The 26085-nt window shown below is 47.9% G+C and overlaps 1 protein-coding gene and 1 non-coding gene across 2 annotated transcripts in view; both read right to left on the bottom strand.

Annotated features, from left to right (window-relative positions):
• The window catches only part of LOC141178587 (uncharacterized), a 648943-nt gene that overhangs the window by 469702 nt on the left and 153156 nt on the right, over positions 1-26085 (bottom strand). The window lies entirely within an intron of this gene.
• On the bottom strand, positions 9900-9971 carry TRNAD-GUC (transfer RNA aspartic acid (anticodon GUC)). Its single transcript has one exon. It is a non-coding gene; the product is annotated as a tRNA-Asp (tRNA).

The raw sequence follows: 26085 nt of genomic DNA, 5'->3' as shown, positions 1-26085 counted from the left end.
CTCACCGCTCCGGCGGTTCCTCTCTGCCCTGCCTTGCTCACCGCTCCGGCGGTTCCTCTCTGCTCTGCCTTGCTCACCGCTCTGGCGGTTTCGCCTTGCTCTGCCTTGCTCACCGCTCTGGCGGTTTCGCCTTGCTCTGCCTTGTTCACCGCTCCGGCTGTTCCTTCCTGCTCTGCCTTGCTCACCGCTCCGGCGGTTCCTTCCTGCTTTGCCACGCTCACCGCTTCGGCGGTTCCTCTCTGCTCTGCCTTGCTCACCACTCCGGTGATTCCTCTCTGCTCTGCCTTGCTCACCGCTCCAGCGGTTTCGCCCTGCTCTGCCTTGCTCACCGCTCCGGTGGTTTCGCTCTGCTTTGCCCACCGCACCGGTGGTTTCGCCCTGCTCTGCTTGCTCACCGCTCCGACAGTATCTCTCTGCTCTGTCTTGCCCACCGCTCCAGCGGTTCCTCTCTGCTCTGCTTGTCTACCGCATCTGCGGTTCTGTTCCTGAGTCCCAGTCTGTACTGGACCCTATCCAGCCTGCGCTCCAACCTGCTAGTGCCTCCCTGTCTGCACTCCAGTCGTGCTTGCCAGTACCCCCCTGTCTGCATACCAGTCGTGCCTGCCAATACCAACCTGTCAGTGAGCCAGTCTAACCTGCCTATTCCTGTATCACCCGGTGTGGGTCAACAGCCGTGTCCGGGGTCTGACCTGGAGTAGCACCTGGTCCCTCTGCTCGGTTCCTCCTTGGTGCACGGAGTCGACTGAGCCGCCGTGCGATCTTGGTCGGATCGGGTTGATACTTAGTTAGGCCCCTCCAGGCACTCCCCGGTTCATGGTACAGTGGGATCACTAATCACACACTCGCCCGTCAGTCCGGGCGTGTGCATAACAGTTTGCTCAGGCCATGGTTCCCATTGAGCCCCACGGCCCTTCGCTCTCTGAGACATTTGAATCGTCTGGCAAATACGTGCACCAAGAAAAATTTTTTTCGCCAGCTGAGGTCCAGGCGATTTACGCAACAGTCCAAATGGAGCTATCAGCACTCGTTCTTGCAGATCCACCACGGTACTATGGGGATCGAAAACGCAGTCGTGTTTTTGTGGAGCAATGCATGCTGCATTTCAAGTTCTATCCTCACTATTTTCCTACCGATCGGGTTAAAGTGCCATTTAAGATGTCCTACCTAGCGGGTGATGCTTTGAAATGGATCACCCCCCTATGTGAAGCATGGGATCCTATCATCTTTGACCTGCAGGCCTTCCTGGTGGCCTTTCTAATGGTCTTCAATGACCCCAATCCTGAAGCCTCTGCTAATGCTTCCCTTCCCAATATCCCGGAGCAGCCCCGATGGGTAATGTGTGTGGGTAACTCACCAGTTCTCCAGCCTGAAGAGACTGCTGCCCACCCAGAATCCACACAGGATGACTATGCTTCACAGAATACTTCTCTTCCCAACCTCAAGAGGCAGTCCAGGCGTAAAAGGCAAAGAGGTAAGCCATCACGCCAGGTTCTGTCCTCCCAAAGACCTCCTGTTCCCCAGCCTGTAGAAGCAGCTACCTGCACTGAATCCATGAAGGTTGACCATGTTCGTCAGGCAAAGCAGAGGCCGGAACTCAGTCACAAAATCGGATTGCGGCCCCGCTGCGGTTGTTTGGGACCCCCTGACTGTCTTTGTCCAGCGAAGGTTGGAGAATCCCAAGACATTAGGCCTGCAGGAGAGGCTGCCCTTGGCGTTAGTGTTTCCTCTCCACAGATGACCATGACTGTCTCCGTGACAAGTGAAAGCCTCGGATTAACCGGAAGTTTCGGGCATAAAGCCTTGAAGAGTCAGTGTTTGATTCCCGTCCGAAAACTCCAGAAGCCGGTTTGGGCATTGTCAGCGGAAGGACGAGCCCTACTCAGAAACAGACAAAATATGTCTGTACAAATTAAGCTCCAGATTGGAGCATTATACTTGAAGAAGCTTTCATTCCAGGTGCTGACTGGTTTACCCGCAAGTCGTCCAGAGCCGAGAGATCTAGTGCCCGCTCAGGTCTGGAGACCTTGCATGGTGTATCCTGGGGGACTGCTAAGGAACAAGGGGTGTCCAGTTCCCATATCTTCAGGACAATCAGCAGTTTCTTTTTCTTTTTCACCAGATCTGCTAGTCGCTGACTCGCTGTGCACTGAAGTCTCCGAAGGAAGAGAAGCGGAGGCAATGTCCCCACACAGTCTCGACGATTGTACCAATGATCTGGCTTCAGGTACAGTCCCGCCTCACAGACATGTCATCTCTGAAACCAGCCTGAAGATGGTCCCAAAGCAAGGAGCCTCCATCTCTAATAAGTGTGGCCTTACGTCCATCAAGGCGGTGGTTACCTCCAAGTCTCTGCACCCCTCCAACCAGGCGGAGGACCTCCAGTTGTCTCCTGAATCCTCCGGGGTGCTGCCTGATAACAATGGAAGAGAGACTTTCCTACACCCTGTACTTGGTACGCCGCCCACTTCATCCAGTAAGCTTGGCAAAGTGTACGTCAAGGCGATGGTTACCCCCGAGTCTCTGCACCCCTCCAACCAGGCAGAGGACCTCCAGTTGTCTCCTGAATCCACCGGGGTGCTATCTGATAACAAATGGAGAGAAACTTTCCTGTGTGCTGTTCCTGGTACTTCACCCACTTCATCTGTTGCTGAGGATGGCTTGATGGGAGGAAGCATCCTAGTTACCAAGATGATGAGACCAGTTGTTTCCTCTAGTGGACAGAAGAGGTAATCCTCTTGAAGAGGATTGGCCTCCAAATTCTCTGCGGAAGACCCTTGCAGGCTTGAAGAAGAGAGGGCGTAAAGGGGGGGGGTACTGTAACATCCCTGGCGGCATGCTTGCATAGTGCACTATCTCCCACTATGCAAGATCACAATCTTACCCTTCAGTCCAGTTTGCAAATCTTGCTCCTGTTCACACTATGTGCTTGCCTCTGTTCTGACTGCTTAGGGTGGCGGCCCGGTTACTTCCTGATTCTTGTAGCTGCTGTGGACACACCCCTGATGCGTCCCCAGCCTATTGCTGTCAGTCACTTGATATTTAAACCAGCTCCACCCTGAAGCTGGGGCCTGAGCAACTCTAACCTTCAGATGGCTCCTTGCCTCTGAAGTGCCAGGTCCTGTTTTGTTTCTTGCCTGTCCGCCATCCTGGGGGCTGTATTCCCAGGCCTGTCTGAACTATCTCCTAGCCTGTTGTCTGTTGCGCCATCTCTGGGGGCTGTATTCCCAGACCTGTTCCTGTATCTCGTTGCAGTGTCAGTTCCTGTCTGAACTGTCTCCTAGCCTGTAACCTTTTTTTCTCTATGTCCGTACCTTTCCTTTTCCTGCAGTATCTGAACCCGCACCTAACTCCAACTCGTTGTCTCTGCACTTCTGTTTGTGAGTTTAGAGTCCACTCGCTACTTCATTGCAAGTACCTTATGTGTATCTGGTTCTGCTTGTCCCTTCCAGTCTGTTCCGTGTGAACAGAGCCCTGTCCTTTCTGCTCTGCCTTGCTCACCGCTCCAGCGGTTCCTCTCTGCCCTGCCTTGCCCACTGTTCCGGCGGTTCCTCTCTGCCCTGCCTTGCTCACCGCTCTGGCGGTTCCTCTCTGCCCTGCCTTGCTCACTGCTCTGGCGGTTCCTCTCTGCCCTGCCTTGCTCACCGCTCCGGCTGTTCCTCTCTGCTCTGCCTTGCTCACCGCTCCGGCGGTTTCGCCTCACTCTGCCTTGTTCACCACTCCGGCAGTTCCTTCCTGCTCTGCCTTGCTCACCGCTCCGGCGGTTCCTTCCTGCTCTGCCTTGCTCACCGCTCCGGCGGTTCCTCTCTGCTCTGCCTTGCTCACCGCTCCAGAGGTTCCTCTCTGCTCTGCCTTGCTCACTGCTCCAGCGGTTTCGCCCTGCTCTGCCTTGCTCACCGCTCCAGCGGTTTCGCTCTGCTTTGCCTTGCCCACCGCACCTGCGGTTTCGCCCTGCTGTGCTTGCTCACCGGTCCGACGGTATCTCTCTGCTCTGTCTTGCCCACTGCTCGAGTGGTTCCTCTCTGCTCCGCTTGTCTACCATATCTGCGGTTCTGTTCCTGAGTCCCAGTCAGTACTGGACCCTATCCAGCCTGCGCTCCAACCTGCTAGTGCCTCCCTGTCTGCACTCCAGCCGTGCTTGCCAGTACCCCCCCTGTCTGCATACCAGTCGTGCTTACCAGTACCCACCTGTCTGCATACCAGTCGTGCCTGCCAATACCCAGTCTAACCTGCCTGTTCCTGTATCACCCGGTGTGGGTCAACAGCCGTGTCCGGGGTCTGACCTGGAGTAGCACCTGGTCCCTCTGCTCGGTTCCTCCTTGGTGCACGGAGTCGACTGAGCCACCGTGCGACATTGGTCGGATCAGGTTGATACTTAGTTACGCCCCTCCAGGCACTCCCCGGTTCATGGTACAGTGGGATCACTAATCACGCACACGCCAGTCAGTCCGAGCATGTGCATAACACATTATATCTCCCCCAGAATGTGTACAGAGACCTATTAAAACCATTGGAGTGCATTGCAGTCACAGACACACCTTTGGCTGCAATGCAGGAATGAAGGTGAGCATGGACCTAGTCAGGCTATCTGGCTAAGGCAGATTAGTAAAAACCTGGCAGGGCCTTCATTTCTGGGAGGAGGTCACAGGAGGCAGTAGGGCAGCCTCCTCCCTCCAACCCAGGTTTTCCAGTGGCTCTTGCCACAGGTCCTTTAAAACCCATGCACTAAGGATTAGTGTTGTTCTATGTTGGAACCTGCTAGGAGCACAGCAGGAAACCTAAGTAGGATTGAGGGTGGCTGAACCCCTGCCTGGGAACCCTCTGCACCTGTCAGGCTCTGAGCGGCCGGCATGGCCGTTGCCCGCGGCAAACATTGTGTATGGACTTTGTTAACCCGGCTGCGAACCGGAGGACTTTCTGTTAACCCGTGAGTTGCTGAAATAAAAGCGGTTTATGTTGGACTTGCTTGGGTCACTGCCTCAGTTACTGCAAGGTGTGAACACCGCCGCCTTACACAACCTAGGACAGTGGTTCTTAACCTTGTTTGAGGTACCGAACCCACCAGTTTCAAATGCACATTCACCTAACCCTTCTTTAGTGATAAATCAAATATGATTTTTTTCCAAATTCAAGACATAGGTATATGTTTTTTTACTGGTACACAAAATGAACCATGCATGAACATCACCTTGATCAAAGAACAAAACCAACACAGTGCATGAACTCACAACAAATTACATACCTGCAAATCAGTGTGACTTCTGCTGTTGTTTTTGAGAGACCAGTTCAGATATGCGTGGCTTCACCTTGGCAAGTGCTACTCTCATGTCATTTTCACAGCAAAGTCTGTTCCTTTTCTTTGTTTTTACGTCCAGCATCCTCGAAAAGGATTATTCGCAGAGATATGTTGTAACAAATGGTATAAAAAATTCCAGGGCTTTCTTAGCAATAATTGGGTACTTTTCCAACTGTCGACACCAAAACGTTGAGTGTTGTTGTTCTGAAGAGTCGAAAATGAACCTGGCTCTGCTGAATTTCAATGATTTCGTCGGGGTATTCATAATTGACATCTGCTGTCTCAACAGCGAACGTGAACGGCTGTCTCACCCATGCTGGATATGACTCTCTTGTAGGGAAATATCCGTTGATAGACTTTGCAAGCTCATCTAAGTGCGTGGCAATTGTTTGCTTCAGTTCCATGGATACAGAAATGTCTCCGATTCCAGACACATCTTCGATCTTACTTACACAGTCGTCCAGAAGGGGAAAGTTTGCGAAGTTATTGTTCTCTGTTCGTCGTTTCCATAACGGTAGTTTTTTTTTAAAAGCCTTGAGGTTTTCTTCTGCTTCCATGATGTTGACTCCACCACCCTGCATCTGCTGATTGAGATGATTTAGAGCTGCAAATATATTAGCCATGTACCCTAAAATGAGAATGAACTCATGATTTTTGAAGCAATCTGCATGACAATGTTGGTGCGCTTGCAAAAACAGGGCTAATTCCACACGCATTGCAAAAACACGATTCAGCACCTGTCCCCCGGATAACCACCGAACATTAGAAAAGGTACAGGAGTACCTCAAATTCAGAGCCTATTTCTTTACACAGCTCACTGAAGATGCGGTGCCTCAGAGCACTATTTCGCACATAGTTCACACATTTCACTACAGTTTTTAATACTTCTGCCATTTTTGGAGGCAAGGTTTTTGTTGCCAACGCATGCCTGTGCAGAATACAATGCGTAACAATGATGTGTGGTGCATCGGCTTTTACTAGCGCACCAAAACCAGACTTTCTTCCCAGCATGACTGGAGCTCCGTCCATACAAACTGCAGAAACCATATACCATGAAAGATTGTGGTCTCTGAGGAAGTCATCCACAAGCTTCTTCACATCGGCTGCCTTAGTTGTTGTTGTAAGAGGCTTACAAAATAAAAACTCTTCTTTTATCATGTTGTCTTTCACATAGCGCACGAAAACAGCAAGCTGGCTTAGATTAGAAACGTCTGTGGTCTTGTCGAGTTGAAGGCTAAATTTTGCCGGACTTGAAATTACATCTGCGACTACTTGAGCCAAGATGTCTTTACTCATGCACTCTATTCTGTCACTGATGGTGTCATTTGAAAGAGGAATTTGGGATAATTTACCTTCGGCCGCTGTGCCGAGTATCAGATTCGCCATCTGCAGTGAGGATCGGTTTGTTCACGGGTACAAATCCAAGAGAAGGCAGAGTGGCCCTTTCATCGAATCTGGCTCTTTTCACCTTGAATTCAGCAAGCGTTGTTTTCTTGTATTCCCCATCTCCATGCAGCTTCAAGAAGTGTTCCTTCAGTTTTGCCGGTGCGAGACTAGAGTTGCTCAACTTGGCATTGCAAATCATGCAGATAGGACGCTAACTCCCATCACGTTCCGTGATACATGTGAATCCATGTTGTACATATTCGTCTGACCACTTTCTTTTTTTGCTCGACATAGTTAGTATGGATTAAAATATTAAGAAAGAAACCACACAACGTACGACTATGACAGTCACACGGTGACTACTGAGCACACTAAATTCCCAGCAGTACTGATTGGCCAATTAATGTAACGTGATCATCTGCAGCAAGTGATGGCCAAGCGGGGCGTGTCATCACGAATTTACTTAATGAGTCGGGTGTGTCTTGACTTCCGTGACGGAGGCTCCGCCAAACCCCTGAGACCGACTCACCGAACCCCTAGGGTTCGATAGAACCCCGGTTAAGAACCACTGAATTACACATTTTGTTATATATGTTTATTTCCTTTGCGTGTATTGGAACAACACAAGAAAACATAGAAAAAAAAAAGCAAATTGAACATAATTTCACACAAAACCACATAAAATAGGTCGGACAAAATTGTTGACACCTTACATACATAGTTACATAGTTTATAAGGCCGAAAAAAGACAAGCGTCCATCCAGTTCAGCCTATTTCTTGTGCACTGCAGCTATTCCGCAGCGTTGATCCAGGGGAAGGCAAAAAAAAAAACATGCGGCATAGGCCAATTTACATCATTGAGGAAAAATTCACTTCCCGACACCAATCTGGCAGTCAGATTAAATCCCTGGATTAATTAACTATCACTAAGCATAAGATGTAATTTTATTGTTCTCAAGAAAGGCATCCAGGCCTCTCTTGAACTCATTAAGTGAGTTGGACATCACCACTTCCTCTCCCAGAGAGTTCCAGAGTCTCACGGCTCTGACCGTAAAGAATCCCCTTCTATGCTGGTGCAGGAACCTCCTTTCCTCCAGACGCATAGTGTGCCCCCTCGTCTTTGTCACCATCCTTGGTATAAACAGGTCATGGGAGAGATCTCTGTACTGCCCCCTGATGTATTTATACATGTTTATGAGGTCTCCCCTAAGCCTTCTCTTTTCCAACGTAAATAGGCCTAATTTTGACAACCTCTCTGGGTATTCTAGTCCCTCCATTCCCTTTATTACCTTAGTCGCCCTCCTTTGTACCCTCTCTAGCTCCAATATGTCTTTCCTGAGCACCGGAGCCCAGAACTGTGCACAATATTCTAAGTGCGGGCTTACCAGCGCTTTATACAGAGGAAGAACAATGTTCTCATCATATGCCCCTATTCCTCTTCTGATGCATGCCATGACTCTATTTGCCTTCGCAGCTGCTGCCTGACACTGGGCACTCCAATTTAATTTGCTATTAACCAAGACGCCCAGGTCCTTCTCCATGTCAGATTTCCCCAACGGTTTCCCATTTAATATGTATGGGTGACTGCTGTTTTTCTTTCCCATGTGCATGACCTTAAATTTATCGGCATTGAACCCCATTTGCCATTTTTTGGCTCAACTCCCCAATTTATCTAAATCCTCCTGTAGCTGTGCCCTATCCTCATCTGTATTAACTACTTTACAAAGTTTAGTATCATCTGCAAATATTGCTATTTTACTATGCAACCCTTCCACTAGATCATTAATAAATATATTAAATAATATAGGGCCCAAGACAGACCCTTGAGGCACCCCGCTAGTAACTCTGACACACCCTGAGCTTACGCCATTGATAACCACCCTCTGCTTTCTATCACTCAGCCAGCTATTTACCCACTTGCACACATTATCCCCCAGACCAAGCATTCTCATTTTATATACCAACCTTTTGTGTGGCACGGTATCAAACGCTTTGGAGAAGTCAAGGTATACAACATCCACAGACTCTCCCCGGTCCAGCTGTGAGCTCACCTCCTCGTAGAAGGCGATCAGGTTTGTTTGGCAGGAGCGATCCCTCATGAATCCATGTTGATATGGAGTTAGACAGTTATCATTAAGATATTCTACAATAGCATCTCTAAGAAATCTTTCAAACAATTTACCCACAACAGACGTTAAGCTGACTGGTCTATAGTTCCCAGGGTCACTTTTAGACCCCTTTTTGAATATTGGTACCACATTTGCTTGGCGCCAGTCTAGTGGGACAGTCCCTGTCCATAAAGAGTGCTTGAATATAAGATACAGCGGTCTGTCTATCACATTACTTAATTCTTTTAGTACCCGGGGGTGTATGCCATCTGGGCCTGGTGACTTGTCTATTTTGATATTATTTAGGCGTTTCTGAACTTCCTCCTGGGTTAGGTGGGTGATATTTAGCGGAGGGTTTACTTTATCACTCTGCATTTCCTCCGATAAATTGTTTTCTTTTGTGAAAACAGTGGAGAAGCTATTGAGTAGGTTAACTTTACCCTCATCGCCCTCTATGATTTTACCCAGGTTATTTTTCAATGGGCCAACTCCATCAGTTTTAATCCTTTTACTGTTTATATAGTTAAAGAACAGTTTGGGATTCGTTTTACTTTCTTTGGCAATTAGTCTCTCTGTCTCCTCTTTTGCTTTACTTATTTGTTTCTTACAGATTTTGTTTTTTTCCCTATAAGATATTAGCGCTTCCTCGCTGCCTTCTTGTTTAAGTTTACCGAAAGCCCTTTTTTTGTTTTTCATTGCCCTCTTGACTTCCTTATTTAGCCACATTGGCTTCCTCCTATTCCAAGCCCTTTTATTCCCATAAGGCATGTACCTTCTACAGTGAGTATGCAGGACTGTTTTGAAAATTTCCCATTTTCTATCCGTGCTCCCATTACTGAAGATACTATCCCAGTCTATAAGGTGAAGGGCATATCTTAGCTGATCAAACTTTGCCCTCCTGAAGTTCAGTGTTTTTGTGACTCCCTTGCTGGGCACCCTACTGAAGCACATGTGGAATTGTATAATGTTGTGGTCACTATTTCCCAGGTGCCCCCCGACCTGCACCGTAGTTATTCTGTCTGGCCTGTTAGTTAATATTAAGTCTAAAAGGGTTGTTCCTCTAGTTGGTTCCTGCACAAGTTGTGACAAATAATTGTCTCTATATAAGAAACCTCCCCGTCGGGGAATCGAACCCCGGTCTCCTGCGTGACAGGCGAGGATACTCACCACTATACTAACGAGGATTTGGCCTTGCCAAAAATGTGGGTAAACAACTTTGTTTCAAGCATGTGAAGCTTGTTCAAACGCAACTGTGGCAAGTAACAGGTGTGGGCAATATGAAAATCACAACTAAAACCATATAAAAAAGGGAGAAGTTGATTCAATCTTTGCATTGTGTGCATATGCGTGGCACACTAAGCATGGAGAAAACAGAAAAAGGAGAACTGTCTGAGGACTTGAGAACCAAAATTGTTGAAAAATATCAATAATTTCAAAGTTATAAGTCCATCTTTAGAGATCCGGATGTTCCTCTGTCCAAGGTGAGCAACATAATCAATAAATTTACAACACATACAGTCAAATATGGTGGAGCTTCAAATATGTTTTTGGGTTGTTTTGCTGCCTTTGGTCAGGTACCTTGACTGTGTGCAAGGCATCATGAAATCTGAAGATTAGCAAAGGATTTTGGGTCACAATGTAGTGCCTAGTGTCAGAAAGCTGGGATTGCATGCTAGGTCATGGGTCTTCCAGCATGACAATGACCCAGAAAATGGATGGAAACAAAGTGCTGGACAGTTCTGACTAGCAATGAATCCAGATCTAAATCCCATTGAACACCTGTGGAGAGATCTTAAAATTGCTGTTTGGAGAAAAACATTAACATTTGAAAGTCCTCAGTGGTTGATACAATCTTTTCAGTTAGCCATTAGTCAGTAAGCTTTCGAGACTACTCAGATCTTTTCAGTAGACATAGTATAATACAAAATCTGAAGAGTCACATATTTATACACAACAGGGCACAGGAATAATGCAATAGATAAGACAAGTGACGTGAAGCAGAACTATCAGTATGGGAGAGGAAGAAGCAGTTGTGGCCGTAAAAACGTTTGGCCACGAGTAGATCTATTCTTTTTTTCTTTTATTGTGTGGCGATGAAAATTTATTCTTGTTTTAAGTTTTTGCCCTGTCTCCACTACATACAGACTCCCAGTTGGACATTTGGTACATATAATTAAGTTCATTGTGATGCAGCTGAAAGTACCTGGGATCTTGTGGTCCTGATGTGAGTTGGGAATCTTTATCTTGTACATGGTCATTATAAATGGACGGGTTTTACATTTACAGTTGGTGCCGGTGAATTTTATAAGTTTCACAACAAAGGTGAAACTATCCTACCAGTCAGTTTGCTTTCCCTCCAAGTACCTTTTAATTCTAACAATGTTAGGTTTCTGGGAGATTATACTTGTTCCTTTTATTTTTGGTTCTCCTTAGCTTGCCTTCTTTGCCCTATATGAATGTGTTTTTGTTTCTCACTCAGAGTTTTCGTATTTTACTTCATACTTTCCTTTCCCCTTGTTGAGAGTGTGCTGAAGCCTCCCCTCTGGTTCCTCAGGAGGTACTCTTCAATGACTTATTAGGTAGTTAGGTGTGCGGTGGTGTTTTTAGTTGTGCAGCTAGGGCCTTTCTAGTCTCTACAGAGACTAGTTGGGTGTAGTTGCGGCATTCTCCCCTGTGTGGGTTCTCTGGTGCTTATAAAGATCCGATTTCTGGTTAAAACATTTCCCACATTCTGAACATGAAAATGGCATCTCCCCTGTGTGAGTTCTCTGATGTTTGATAAGACTTGATTTCTCTGTAAAACATTTCCCACATTCTGAACAGGAAAATGGCTTCTCTCCTGTGTGAGTTCTCTGATGTTTATAAAGATATGATTTGTGTCCAAAACATTTTCCACAATCTGAGCATGAAAAAGGCATCTCCTCTGTATGGGTTCTCTGGTGCTTAAGAAAACTAGATTTCTGGTTAAAACATTTTCCACATTCTGAACATGGAAAAGGCTTCTCCCCTGTGTGAGTTCTCTGATGTATAATAAGATTTGATTTCTGGTTAAAACATTTTCCACATTCTGAACACCGAAAAGGCTTCTCCCCTGTGTGAGTTCTCTTATGGTTGATAAGATTTGTTTTCTCTGTAAAACATTTCCCACATTCTGAACAGGAAAATGGCTTCTCTCCTGTGTGAGTTCTCTGATGCTTGATAAGAGTTGATTTCTCTGTAAAACATTTCCCACATTCTGAACAGGAAAATGGCTTCTCTCCTGTGTGAGTTCTCTGATGCTTGATAAGAGTTGATTTCTCTGTAAAACATTTCCCACATTCTGAACAGGAAAATGGCTTCTCTCCTGTGTGAGTTCTCTGATGGTTGATAAGAGCTGATTTCACTGTAAAACATTTCCCACATTCTGAACAGGAAAATGGCTTCTCTTCTGTGTGGTTTCTCTGGTGCTTATGAAAACTAGATTTCTGGTTAAAACATTTTCCACATTCTGAACATGGAAAAGGCTTCTCCCCTGTGTGAGTTCTCTGATGTATAATAAGATTTGATTTATGGTTAAAACATTTTCCACATTCTGAACACGGAAAAGGCTTCTCCCCTGTGTGAGTTCTCTTATGTATATTAAGATATGATTTCTGTACAAAACATTTCCCACATTCTGAACAGGAAAATGGCTTCTCTCCTGTGTGAGTTCTCTGATGCTTGATAAGAGTTGATTTCTCTGTAAAACATTTCCCACATTCTGAACAGGAAAATGGCTTCTCTCCTGTGTGAGTTCGCTGGTGACGAACAAGATCTGATTTCTGATTAAAACATTTCCCACACTTGGAACAAGAAAATCTATTCTTTGCTGTGTGAATTTTTTCAGGTTTAAGAAAAGACTTTTTGGGAGGAAAACTATTTCTATATTCTGACCGTGAAAATGGCTTCTTTGCATTAGGAGCAGTTCGTTTTTTAGTGCTTATTTTGTGACTTTGATTTTCCTTAATAATCGGTAATGAATCAGATGACAGGACCTTTTGCAAAGGATCAGATGACAGATCTTTGCTGTGAAGGGATGATGGTAAATCTGGAGAAATGTCATTCACTTCAATTGTATCCTGTTGGATCTGAAAATTATCTGATTTAAAAATTGAAGATATCAGCTGTCCCTCTGATCTCCTGGTACAGACATCTGCCAAGAATAAAACCAATTATTATTTTTTAATAAAAATCCTTGAATTTTATATTTTTGAACATTTCTACTTAAACTGTCCATAAAAAAGGCAAGTTATATAAAAAAAAATCACTTATTCACCAGGACAATGACTGTCTAATAGAAAACCTCATAGGATGAACCAGTAGAGCGAGGTGTTCAACTGTTTTTTCATTCTGCCTCCCTAATATGGAATAAAAAGCCACCAAACAATGTTATGTAGGCAAAAATAATACCAATAAAAACTTCTACTCATCTCACAAATAACAAGTCCCCACTCAGGTCCATCATCGGTCAGTGGAAAAACAGAGGTTTCCACATTATTAGTGGCTCAAAGGCTCTTGAAAAGCAACATGGCTTCCATAAACCAATCCAGCAATATCCACTCTCCCAAAGTCAGATCTCCCCCTCGCTTCTGAGCCTTGCAGTGTGCCCAAACCACATTTAGCATCCATGTATTTGGCATTACTATAGTGAGAAGAACCCACTTAATTTACGGTGTGTGTCCCCTGGAGCACAATCTGGACACTATGTGTTGGGTAATAAAATGGCATATTTGCAATTTTCACTCTCCATCATCCACTGCGTGCTAATTTCTGGAAAGTGGCTGTGGAGTCAAAATAGTCACTACTCCTATAGATTAATTCACTGAGGGTTATAATATCGAAAATGGAGTCACTTTATGGGGATTTCTACTGCTCTGGTTTTCTGCAATTTTGTTATATTAGGGCTTCTGCAAATGGTGTGTCCCATCTCCTCTGGGATCTGCTCCTGCGACGTCAGCTTCTGTCACCAGACGCCTTATTCATTCTGCAGGCGGCGCTGGTGATGGAAGAGACGTCAGAACCAGAAGCCCTGAAAGGCGCAGGCTCTTCGCAGCCACTATGATTAGGGTCACTGGGACCAGTAGTACCATCCAGTCTGGCAGTATGGGTGTGTGTGTTGTCCAGCTGGAGTAATCTGCTCCCTGCTTCAGTTAACTGGAGAGCACCACACCCTACTAAAGCTGGAAGCATATTGCCGGAAGCTGCCAGATACAGCCTTGTTCTCCTCTGGTTCTGTCCTCTGTGCTCAGCTCCCGGCTTGTGTATTTTTCTCCTGTTGTGACCTCGGCCCGTTTACTGACTACTCTTGTGTCTTCTGATTTTGTATGTTCTCTGCCCTCCTGGTTCTGACCCGGCTACCTGACTATTCTTCTTCCCTTCTCACTCCACAGAACAGCAGGTAACACCGTGGCCCAAGCCTAGGGGTCTCTGTGTTAGTCCAGATCCATGTAGAGGGGTTAAAGGGTGATGAGCAAAGTAATTTGTGAAATATGTAAACGGGGTAGATAAGGCAAGCCTGTTTGTGGTAGTCATCTTTTGAGCTTCCAGGTGACCAAGACCAGTTCCCCCAATGCATTGTGTCTGCAAACTATTCCAGCAAGATCTGCATTCCTAATAGCTAAATGGCACTCCTTCCCTTCTTAACCTGCCATGTGCCCAGACAGTAGTGTACTACCGTATATAGGGTACTGTCAGATTGAAAAGTTGGAAAATAATTTGTAAGGTCCATTTGTTTCCTATTATCCTTTGTGAAGAATTCCAGAGTTATCACCACATAAAGTGACACATGTCAGATTTGAAAAATGGCCCTGATTAGGAACACAAAACTGGCTGCAGGAAGGGGTTAAATCAGAGGATTACTGAAGTCAAAAACTGTGACTACAGACAATAACACATCTACTGAAATGATCAAACTCAACAGTCTTCATCAGAGAAAAATGAGTAACTAGTGGTGAAACCTCTCTGGGGTAATTAGAGTATGGGCTCGGTGGCTCTTGGCAATCTAAACTATCGTAAGGGACAATATTTTCTGTCAGATGATAAGAAATATTAGATGTTCAAAGAGAACTTTTTATAATACTGCAGAGCTGAGGTGTCTTAAATTTAGATCTTGGGCATTTGGAAGACGTAATGGAGATCTTTTTGAAAGACTACCAGGGAGTTACAGAGTCACATAAGTGAGGCCGGCCGATCCCACCACAATGAAACTATCATACAGAATGAACCTGTAAAAAAAAGAAAGAATATAAAAACATGTAACATCCCCAACAACAACGTATGTATGAGGGGAGAAATCCAACACTAAACTGGAGTCACACTCATTTATGGTGGACCATTGGAGCAACTATGAGTCCTGAGCAGAAGAGTAGAGAAAGTATTAGCGCCCCCATTTCAGGAGAGATTGTGCAGTAATCTGAATTCCTTAGGACTGAAAACAATGGAATTTATGATGTGGAGTGAATCCATGAAACCAGGGCTGGAGCCAACACATCTCCTGCAGGCGTGAATAAATGTATATTACAGCCATCAGCCACGCACAGCTTAGAGATATATCATGGCACAGGTGTAATGTTTTCTGTATAGTTTATCACAATCCAGTTTGAAGTTAGTTGGTTTTAAAATAAATTGAACAGTCAGGATAAAGGGAAACTCTGCTGTTATTGCACAGAAATTCACACTTGGCCTCACTGCACATTTAATGTTGTCGATCATAAAAGTGAAGTTTGGCCAGAAAGACTGGACCTGGTCTTGTAGGGACCATATGAGCACATTCAGCAGCACAGAAGGGAGAGAAGGTAGATTCATCCAATAAGATATCAGGGATCTAGGAAGCCAACAGCATCATTACCCTCCGCTTTCTCTTACAGGCCCATCAGAATTTTACTTCAAGCGATTTTCTAACTTGTCAGCACATTCTACGTAAACTGTCATTTGGCTTTGTAGTTTACAGATTTGGGCAGGTAACGGACAGTGTCTTCTAATCCCAGGGGCAGAGGCGTACATAGGAATCATGAGGCCCCATAGCAGAAGTTCTAATTGGGCCCCCCCCCCCCGCAAAAAAAAAAAGTAAATAATTGTCAGGGTCACAGAAGAGCAGATCTCACAACTTTCCAGCCTTTATATAGTAATTTTCCTCCTGCTGAAGTCCTAGATCCCTCTTTCATTGCCCCATAAAATGTGATGCCAACAAAAGTGCCCCCCCCCCCCCTAAACACAGTATGATACCCCCATGGTGCATTCCTCCTCATTAGCCTCTACATGCACAGTATAATGACCCTACTGTCAGGGCTGTGGAGTTGGAACCCATTTTGGTGGAGTCTGAGTTGGTATAAAATGGACCGACTCCGACTCCTAAAATATATAATAAATTGGGTGCAGTAGTTGAATACAGTTTGTGGGGAATATTTTTTCATAAGAATTTGGGAAAGTTCTGAAATGTCCTATAAATGTCTGTCCTATTCCTGATCTAAGAGTCTAGACTTTTAGCTGAGAAGAATCTGTGCTACAGTAAATTTATCACTTAAACATGAGCCGTGTATGAGGGAGTCGGAGTTGGATTCGATGTCATGGAAATTGAGGAATCGGAGGTTTAGCTTACTGACTCCACAGCCCTGATTACTATACCCCACCTTAACTGCCAGGACAAAGTATGGTGAGCCCAACACACAGGGGTGGATTAAGTGTAGCAAGGGCCCCGGGCAGTTTAGAAGGCGTGCTCCCCCCCCACACACACACACACACACACACACACACACACACACACACACACCCCTGATGTATCACATGATCCCCTGAGATAGATCATGTGAGAGTTCACGTGAAATTAATTTGGCAGAATATTAATTATAATAATTTTTTTTAGGCTGTGTGCCCACTATGCATTTTTTTAAGCGTTTCCGCAGCGGCAATTCCACTGCAGAAACGCTTAAAAAACGCTTGGTAGAAGGTCTGCCATGTTCCCCAATGATAATCCGCATGTGCTGTGCACATGCTGCGGAAATTTCCACTGCGAATTATCATTGCGGAAAAATCCGCAGCACTACAAATTAATTTGCGGAAGCGTTGCGTTTTCGCCACCATTGACTTGCATTGGAACGCATGGAATCCGCATCACTGCATCTGTAGATGCACATTCCATGCATTTCAATGTGCGGATGGTACCCGGGTTTGGAGAAGAGGAGACTCTCCTCCGGACCCGGGTACCATAGAACCTGTAAAAAAAGAATAAAATAAACATTAAATATTATACTTACCTTCTGATGGCCCGCGGTGTCTTTATCCGATGCGTCCTGGCTTGCCAGCAGCTCGCGATGGTCTGAAAACCTGCCGTGACGTAATTTAGTCATGTGATGGGTCACGCGACCGTTGACGTCGGCAGGCCATCAGAAGGTATATTTATTTTTTATTTTTTTACCATTCTTTTACGGTCACACTATATAAATCCATGCCGCTTGCTGGTTGCATGGATTTATATAGTGTGACCAAGTTGTCAAGCACTTTCCAAGTGATGCTAAAATCGCTTGGAAAGCGCTTGTCAACCCGCATGCAGAAATGCATGTGAAGAACGCTTCACATCCGCATGTGTTTGGCAGGAAAAAAGCATGTAAAATTCTCATGCGTTTTTTTTCTGCCAGGGAGATGCAGAAACGCTCAAAAAAAATCCGGAGCATTTCTGCATCGTGGGCACATAGCCTTACATTAATTGTATGACTTAATATTGAGCACACGTAGTCATCTATACACAGCAGTAGGCCGCACGGTGCCATCTATACACAGCAGGAGGCCGCACGGTGCCATCTATACACAGCAGGAGGTCGCACGTAGCCATCTATACACAGCAGGAGGCCGCACGTAGCCATCTATACACAGCAGGAGGCCGCACGGTGCCATCAATACACAGCAGGAGGCCGCACGTAGTCTTCTATACACAGCAGGAGCCGCAAGGTGCCATCTATACACAGCAGGAGGCCCCACGTAGCCATCTATACACAGCGGGAGGCCGCACGGTACTATCTATACACAGCGGGAGGCCGCACGTAGCCATCCATACACAGCGGGAGGCCGCAAGTAGCCATCCATACACAACGGGAGGCCGCACGTAGCCATCTATACACAGCAGGAGGCCGCACGTAGCCATCTATACACAGCAGGAGGCCGCACATAGCCATCTATACACAGCAGGAGGCCGCAAGTAGCCATCTATACACAGCAGGAGGCTGCACGGCGCCATCTATACACAGCAGCAGGCGACACGTAGCTATCCATACACAGCGGGAGGCCGCACAGTGCAATCTATACACAGCAGGAGACCGCACATAGCCATATATATACAGCAGGAGGCCTTATGTAGACATCTATACACAACAGGAGGCCGCACGTAGCCATCTATACACAACAGGAGGCCGCACGTAGCCATCTATACACAGCAGGAGGCCGCACGTATCCATCTATACACTGCAGGAGACCGCACGTAGCCATCTATACAAAGCAGGAGGCCGCACGTAGCCATCTATACACAGCAGGAGGCTGCACGGTGCCATCTATACATAGCAGGAGGCCGCACGGTGCCATCTATACACAGCAGGAGGCCGCACGTAGCCATCTATACACAGCAGGAGGCCGCACATAGCCATCTATACACAGCAGGAGGCCGCACGCAGCCATCTATACACAGGAGGCCGAACGTAGCCATCTATACACAGCAGGAGGCCGCACGTAGCCATCTATACACAGCAGGAGGCCGAACGTAGCCATCTATACACAGCAGGAGGCCGCACGTAGCCATCTATACACAGCAGGAGGCCGCACGGTGCCATTAATACACAGCAGGAGGCCGCACGTAGCCATCTATACACAGCGGGAGGCCGCACATAGCCATCTATACACAGCGGGAGGCCGCACGTAGCCATCTATACACAGCGGGAGGCCGCACGTAGCCATCTATACACAGTAGGAGGCCGCACGTAGCCATCTATACACAGCAGGAGGCTGCACGGCGCCATCTATACACAGCGGGAGGCCGCACGCTCCAGCGGTTCCTCTCTGCTCTGCCTTGCTCACCGCTCCGGCGGTTCCTCTCTGCTCTGCCTTGCTCACCGCTCCGGCGGTTCCTCTCTGCTCTGCCTTGCTCACCGCTCCGGCGGTTCCTCTCTGCTCTGCCTTGCTCACCGCTCCGGCGGTTCCTCTCTGCTCTGCCTTGCTCACCGCTCTGGCGGTTTCGCCTTGCTCTGCCTTGCTCACCGCTCTGGCGGTTTCGCCTTGCTCTGCCTTGTTCACCGCTCCGGCTGTTCCTTCCTGCTCTGCCTTGCTCACCGCTCCGGCGGTTCCTTCCTGCTTTGCCACGCTCACCGCTTCGGCGGTTCCTCTCTGCTCTGCCTTGCTCACCACTCCGGTGATTCCTCTCTGCTCTGCCTTGCTCACCGCTCCAGCGGTTTCGCCCTGCTCTGCCTTGCTCACCGCTCCGGTGGTTTCGCTCTGCTTTGCCCACCGCACCGGTGGTTTCGCCCTGCTCTGCTTGCTCACCGCTCCGACAGTATCTCTCTGCTCTGTCTTGCCCACCGCTCCAGCGGTTCCTCTCTGCTCTGCTTGTCTACCGCATCTGCGGTACTGTTCCTGAGTCCCAGTCTGTACTGGACCCTATCCAGCCTGCGCTCCAACCTGCTAGTGCCTCCCTGTCTGCACTCCAGTCGTGCTTGCCAGTACCCCCCTGTCTGCATACCAGTCGTGCCTGCCAATACCAACCTGTCAGTGAGCCAGTCTAACCTGCCTATTCCTGTATCACCCGGTGTGGGTCAACAGCCGTGTCCGGGGTCTGACCTGGAGTAGCACCTGGTCCCTCTGCTCGGTTCCTCCTTGGTGCACGGAGTCGACTGAGCCGCCGTGCGATCTTGGTCGGATCGGGTTGATACTTAGTTAGGCCCCTCCAGGCACTCCCCGGTTCATGGTACAGTGGGATCACTAATCACACACTCGCCCGTCAGTCCGGGCGTGTGCATAACAGTTTGCTCAGGCCATGGTTCCCATTGAGCCCCACGGCCCTTCGCTCTCTGAGACATTTGAATCGTCTGGCAAATACGTGCACCAAGAAAAATTTTTTTCGCCAGCTGAGGTCCAGGCGATTTACGCAACAGTCCAAATGGAGCTATCAGCACTCGTTCTTGCAGATCCACCACGGTACTATGGGGATCGAAAACGCAGTCGTGTTTTTGTGGAGCAATGCATGCTGCATTTCAAGTTCTATCCTCACTATTTTCCTACCGATCGGGTTAAAGTGCCATTTATGATGTCCTACCTAGCGGGTGATGCTTTGAAATGGATCACCCCCCTATGTGAAGCATGGGATCCTATCATCTTTGACCTGCAGGCCTTCCTGGTGGCCTTTCTAATGGTCTTCAATGACCCCAATCCTGAAGCCTCTGCTAATGCTTCCCTTCCCAATATCCCGGAGCAGCCCCGATGGGTAATGTGTGTGGGTAACTCACCAGTTCTCCAGCCTGAAGAGACTGCTGCCCACCCAGAATCCACACAGGATGACTATGCTTCACAGAATACTTCTCTTCCCAACCTCAAGAGGCAGTCCAGGCGTAAAAGGCAAAGAGGTAAGCCATCACGCCAGGTTCTGTCCTCCCAAAGACCTCCTGTTCCCCAGCCTGTAGAAGCAGCTACCTGCACTGAATCCATGAAGGTTGACCATGTTCGTCAGGCAAAGCAGAGGCCGGAACTCAGTCACAAAATCGGATTGCGGCCCCGCTGCGGTTGTTTGGGACCCCCTGACTGTCTTTGTCCAGCGAAGGTTGGAGAATCCCAAGACATTAGGCCTGCAGGAGAGGCTGCCCTTGGCGTTAGTGTTTCCTCTCCACAGATGACCATGACTGTCTCCGTGACAAGTGAAAGCCTCGGATTAACCGGAAGTTTCGGGCATAAAGCCTTGAAGAGTCAGTGTTTGATTCCCGTCCGAAAACTCCAGAAGCCGGTTTGGGCATTGTCAGCGGAAGGACGAGCCCTACTCAGAAACAGACAAAATATGTCTGTACAAATTAAGCTCCAGATTGGAGCATTATACTTGAAGAAGCTTTCATTCCAGGTGCTGACTGGTTTACCCGCAAGTCGTCCAGAGCCGAGAGATCTAGTGCCCGCTCAGGTCTGGAGACCTTGCATGGTGTATCCTGGGGGACTGCTAAGGAACAAGGGGTGTCCAGTTCCCATATCTTCAGGACAATCAGCAGTTTCTTTTTCTTTTTCACCAGATCTGCTAGTCGCTGACTCGCTGTGCACTGAAGTCTCCGAAGGAAGAGAAGCGGAGGCAATGTCCCCACACAGTCTCGACGATTGTACCAATGATCTGGCTTCAGGTACAGTCCCGCCTCACAGACATGTCATCTCTGAAACCAGCCTGAAGATGGTCCCAAAGCAAGGAGCCTCCATCTCTAATAAGTGTGGCCTTACGTCCATCAAGGCGGTGGTTACCTCCAAGTCTCTGCACCCCTCCAACCAGGCGGAGGACCTCCAGTTGTCTCCTGAATCCTCCGGGGTGCTGCCTGATAACAATGGAAGAGAGACTTTCCTACACCCTGTACTTGGTACGCCGCCCACTTCATCCAGTAAGCTTGGCAAAGTGTACGTCAAGGCGATGGTTACCCCCGAGTCTCTGCACCCCTCCAACCAGGCAGAGGACCTCCAGTTGTCTCCTGAATCCACCGGGGTGCTATCTGATAACAAATGGAGAGAAACTTTCCTGTGTGCTGTTCCTGGTACTTCACCCACTTCATCTGTTGCTGAGGATGGCTTGATGGGAGGAAGCATCCTAGTTACCAAGATGATGAGACCAGTTGTTTCCTCTAGTGGACAGAAGAGGTAATCCTCTTGAAGAGGATTGGCCTCCAAATTCTCTGCGGAAGACCCTTGCAGGCTTGAAGAAGAGAGGGCGTAAAGGGGGGGGGTACTGTAACATCCCTGGCGGCATGCTTGCATAGTGCACTATCTCCCACTATGCAAGATCACAATCTTACCCTTCAGTCCAGTTTGCAAATCTTGCTCCTGTTCACACTATGTGCTTGCCTCTGTTCTGACTGCTTAGGGTGGCGGCCCGGTTACTTCCTGATTCTTGTAGCTGCTGTGGACACACCCCTGATGCGTCCCCAGCCTATTGCTGTCAGTCACTTGATATTTAAACCAGCTCCACCCTGAAGCTGGGGCCTGAGCAACTCTAACCTTCAGATGGCTCCTTGCCTCTGAAGTGCCAGGTCCTGTTTTGTTTCTTGCCTGTCCGCCATCCTGGGGGCTGTATTCCCAGGCCTGTCTGAACTATCTCCTAGCCTGTTGTCTGTTGCGCCATCTCTGGGGGCTGTATTCCCAGACCTGTTCCTGTATCTCGTTGCAGTGTCAGTTCCTGTCTGAACTGTCTCCTAGCCTGTAACCTTTTTTTCTCTATGTCCGTACCTTTCCTTTTCCTGCAGTATCTGAACCCGCACCTAACTCCAACTCGTTGTCTCTGCACTTCTGTTTGTGAGTTTAGAGTCCACTCGCTACTTCATTGCAAGTACCTTATGTGTATCTGGTTCTGCTTGTCCCTTCCAGTCTGTTCCGTGTGAACAGAGCCCTGTCCTTTCTGCTCTGCCTTGCTCACCGCTCCAGCGGTTCCTCTCTGCCCTGCCTTGCCCACTGTTCCGGCGGTTCCTCTCTGCCCTGCCTTGCTCACTGCTCTGGCGGTTCCTCTCTGCCCTGCCTTGCTCACCGCTCCGGCTGTTCCTCTCTGCTCTGCCTTGCTCACCGCTCCGGCGGTTTCGCCTCACTCTGCCTTGCTCACCGCTCCGGCGGTTCCTCTCTGCTCTGCCTTGCTCACCGCTCTGGCGGTTCCTCTCTGCCCTGCCTTGCTCACCGCTCTGGCGGTTCCTCTCTGCCCTGCCTTGCTCACTGCTCTGGCGGTTCCTCTCTGCCCTGCCTTGCTCACCGCTCCGGCTGTTCCTCTCTGCTCTGCCTTGCTCACCGCTCCGGCGGTTTCGCCTCACTCTGCCTTGTTCACCACTCCGGCAGTTCCTTCCTGCTCTGCCTTGCTCACCGCTCCGGCGGTTCCTTCCTGCTCTGCCTTGCTCACCGCTCCGGCGGTTCCTCTCTGCTCTGCCTTGCTCACCGCTCCAGAGGTTCCTCTCTGCTCTGCCTTGCTCACTGCTCCAGCGGTTTCGCCCTGCTCTGCCTTGCTCACCGCTCCAGCGGTTTCGCTCTGCTTTGCCTTGCCCACCGCACCTGCGGTTTCGCCCTGCTGTGCTTGCTCACCGGTCCGACGGTATCTCTCTGCTCTGTCTTGCCCACTGCTCGAGTGGTTCCTCTCTGCTCCGCTTGTCTACCATATCTGCGGTTCTGTTCCTGAGTCCCAGTCAGTACTGGACCCTATCCAGCCTGCGCTCCAACCTGCTAGTGCCTCCCTGTCTGCACTCCAGCCGTGCTTGCCAGTACCCCCCCTGTCTGCATACCAGTCGTGCTTACCAGTACCCACCTGTCTGCATACCAGTCGTGCCTGCCAATACCCAGTCTAACCTGCCTGTTCCTGTATCACCCGGTGTGGGTCAACAGCCGTGTCCGGGGTCTGACCTGGAGTAGCACCTGGTCCCTCTGCTCGGTTCCTCCTTGGTGCACGGAGTCGACTGAGCCACCGTGCGACATTGGTCGGATCAGGTTGATACTTAGTTACGCCCCTCCAGGCACTCCCCGGTTCATGGTACAGTGGGATCACTAATCACGCACACGCCAGTCAGTCCGAGCATGTGCATAACACATTATATCTCCCCCAGAATGTGTACAGAGACCTATTAAAACCATTGGAGTGCATTGCAGTCACAGACACACCTTTGGCTGCAATGCAGGAATGAAGGTGAGCATGGACCTAGTCAGGCTATCTGGCTAAGGCAGATTAGTAAAAACCTGGCAGGGCCTTCATTTCTGGGAGGAGGTCACAGGAGGCAGTAGGGCAGCCTCCTCCCTCCAACCCAGGTTTTCCAGTGGCTCTTGCCACAGGTCCTTTAAAACCCATGCACTAAGGATTAGTGTTGTTCTATGTTGGAACCTGCTAGGAGCACAGCAGGAAACCTAAGTAGGATTGAGGGTGGCTGAACCCCTGCCTGGGAACCCTCTGCACCTGTCAGGCTCTGAGCGGCCGGCATGGCCGTTGCCCGCGGCAAACATTGTGTATGGACTTTGTTAACCCGGCTGCGAACCGGAGGACTTTCTGTTAACCCGTGAGTTGCTGAAATAAAAGCGGTTTATGTTGGACTTGCTTGGGTCACTGCCTCAGTTACTGCAAGGTGTGAACACCGCCGCCTTACACAACCTAGGACAGTGGTTCTTAACCTTGTTTGAGGTACCGAACCCACCAGTTTCAAATGCACATTCACCTAACCCTTCTTTAGTGATAAATCAAATATGATTTTTTTCCAAATTCAAGACATAGGTATATGTTTTTTTACTGGTACACAAAATGAACCATGCATGAACATCACCTTGATCAAAGAACAAAACCAACACAGTGCATGAACTCACAACAAATTACATACCTGCAAATCAGTGTGACTTCTGCTGTTGTTTTTGAGAGACCAGTTCAGATATGCGTGGCTTCACCTTGGCAAGTGCTACTCTCATGTCATTTTCACAGCAAAGTCTGTTCCTTTTCTTTGTTTTTACGTCCAGCATCCTCGAAAAGGATTATTCGCAGAGATATGTTGTAACAAATGGTATAAAAAATTCCAGGGCTTTCTTAGCAATAATTGGGTACTTTTCCAACTGTCGACACCAAAACGTTGAGTGTTGTTGTTCTGAAGAGTCGAAAATGAACCTGGCTCTGCTGAATTTCAATGATTTCGTCGGGGTATTCATAATTGACATCTGCTGTCTCAACAGCGAACGTGAACGGCTGTCTCACCCATGCTGGATATGACTCTCTTGTAGGGAAATATCCGTTGATAGACTTTGCAAGCTCATCTAAGTGCGTGGCAATTGTTTGCTTCAGTTCCATGGATACAGAAATGTCTCCGATTCCAGACACATCTTCGATCTTACTTACACAGTCGTCCAGAAGGGGAAAGTTTGCGAAGTTATTGTTCTCTGTTCGTCGTTTCCATAACGGTAGTTTTTTTTTAAAAGCCTTGAGGTTTTCTTCTGCTTCCATGATGTTGACTCCACCACCCTGCATCTGCTGATTGAGATGATTTAGAGCTGCAAATATATTAGCCATGTACCCTAAAATGAGAATGAACTCATGATTTTTGAAGCAATCTGCATGACAATGTTGGTGCGCTTGCAAAAACAGGGCTAATTCCACACGCATTGCAAAAACACGATTCAGCACCTGTCCCCCGGATAACCACCGAACATTAGAAAAGGTACAGGAGTACCTCAAATTCAGAGCCTATTTCTTTACACAGCTCACTGAAGATGCGGTGCCTCAGAGCACTATTTCGCACATAGTTCACACATTTCACTACAGTTTTTAATACTTCTGCCATTTTTGGAGGCAAGGTTTTTGTTGCCAACGCATGCCTGTGCAGAATACAATGCGTAACAATGATGTGTGGTGCATCGGCTTTTACTAGCGCACCAAAACCAGACTTTCTTCCCAGCATGACTGGAGCTCCGTCCATACAAACTGCAGAAACCATATACCATGAAAGATTGTGGTCTCTGAGGAAGTCATCCACAAGCTTCTTCACATCGGCTGCCTTAGTTGTTGTTGTAAGAGGCTTACAAAATAAAAACTCTTCTTTTATCATGTTGTCTTTCACATAGCGCACGAAAACAGCAAGCTGGCTTAGATTAGAAACGTCTGTGGTCTTGTCGAGTTGAAGGCTAAATTTTGCCGGACTTGAAATTACATCTGCGACTACTTGAGCCAAGATGTCTTTACTCATGCACTCTATTCTGTCACTGATGGTGTCATTTGAAAGAGGAATTTGGGATAATTTACCTTCGGCCGCTGTGCCGAGTATCAGATTCGCCATCTGCAGTGAGGATCGGTTTGTTCACGGGTACAAATCCAAGAGAAGGCAGAGTGGCCCTTTCATCGAATCTGGCTCTTTTCACCTTGAATTCAGCAAGCGTTGTTTTCTTGTATTCCCCATCTCCATGCAGCTTCAAGAAGTGTTCCTTCAGTTTTGCCGGTGCGAGACTAGAGTTGCTCAACTTGGCATTGCAAATCATGCAGATAGGACGCTAACTCCCATCACGTTCCGTGATACATGTGAATCCATGTTGTACATATTCGTCTGACCACTTTCTTTTTTTGCTCGACATAGT

Source organism: Phyllobates terribilis, unplaced genomic scaffold (genome assembly GCF_046119375.1).
Source record: "Phyllobates terribilis strain yellow unplaced genomic scaffold, ASM4611937v1 Scaffold_29__1_contigs__length_15306474, whole genome shotgun sequence".
Classification (NCBI taxonomy): Eukaryota; Metazoa; Chordata; class Amphibia; order Anura; family Dendrobatidae; genus Phyllobates; species Phyllobates terribilis.
The sequence above is the reverse complement of the archived record's forward strand: the minus strand, read 5'-3'. Positions and strand labels throughout refer to the sequence as shown.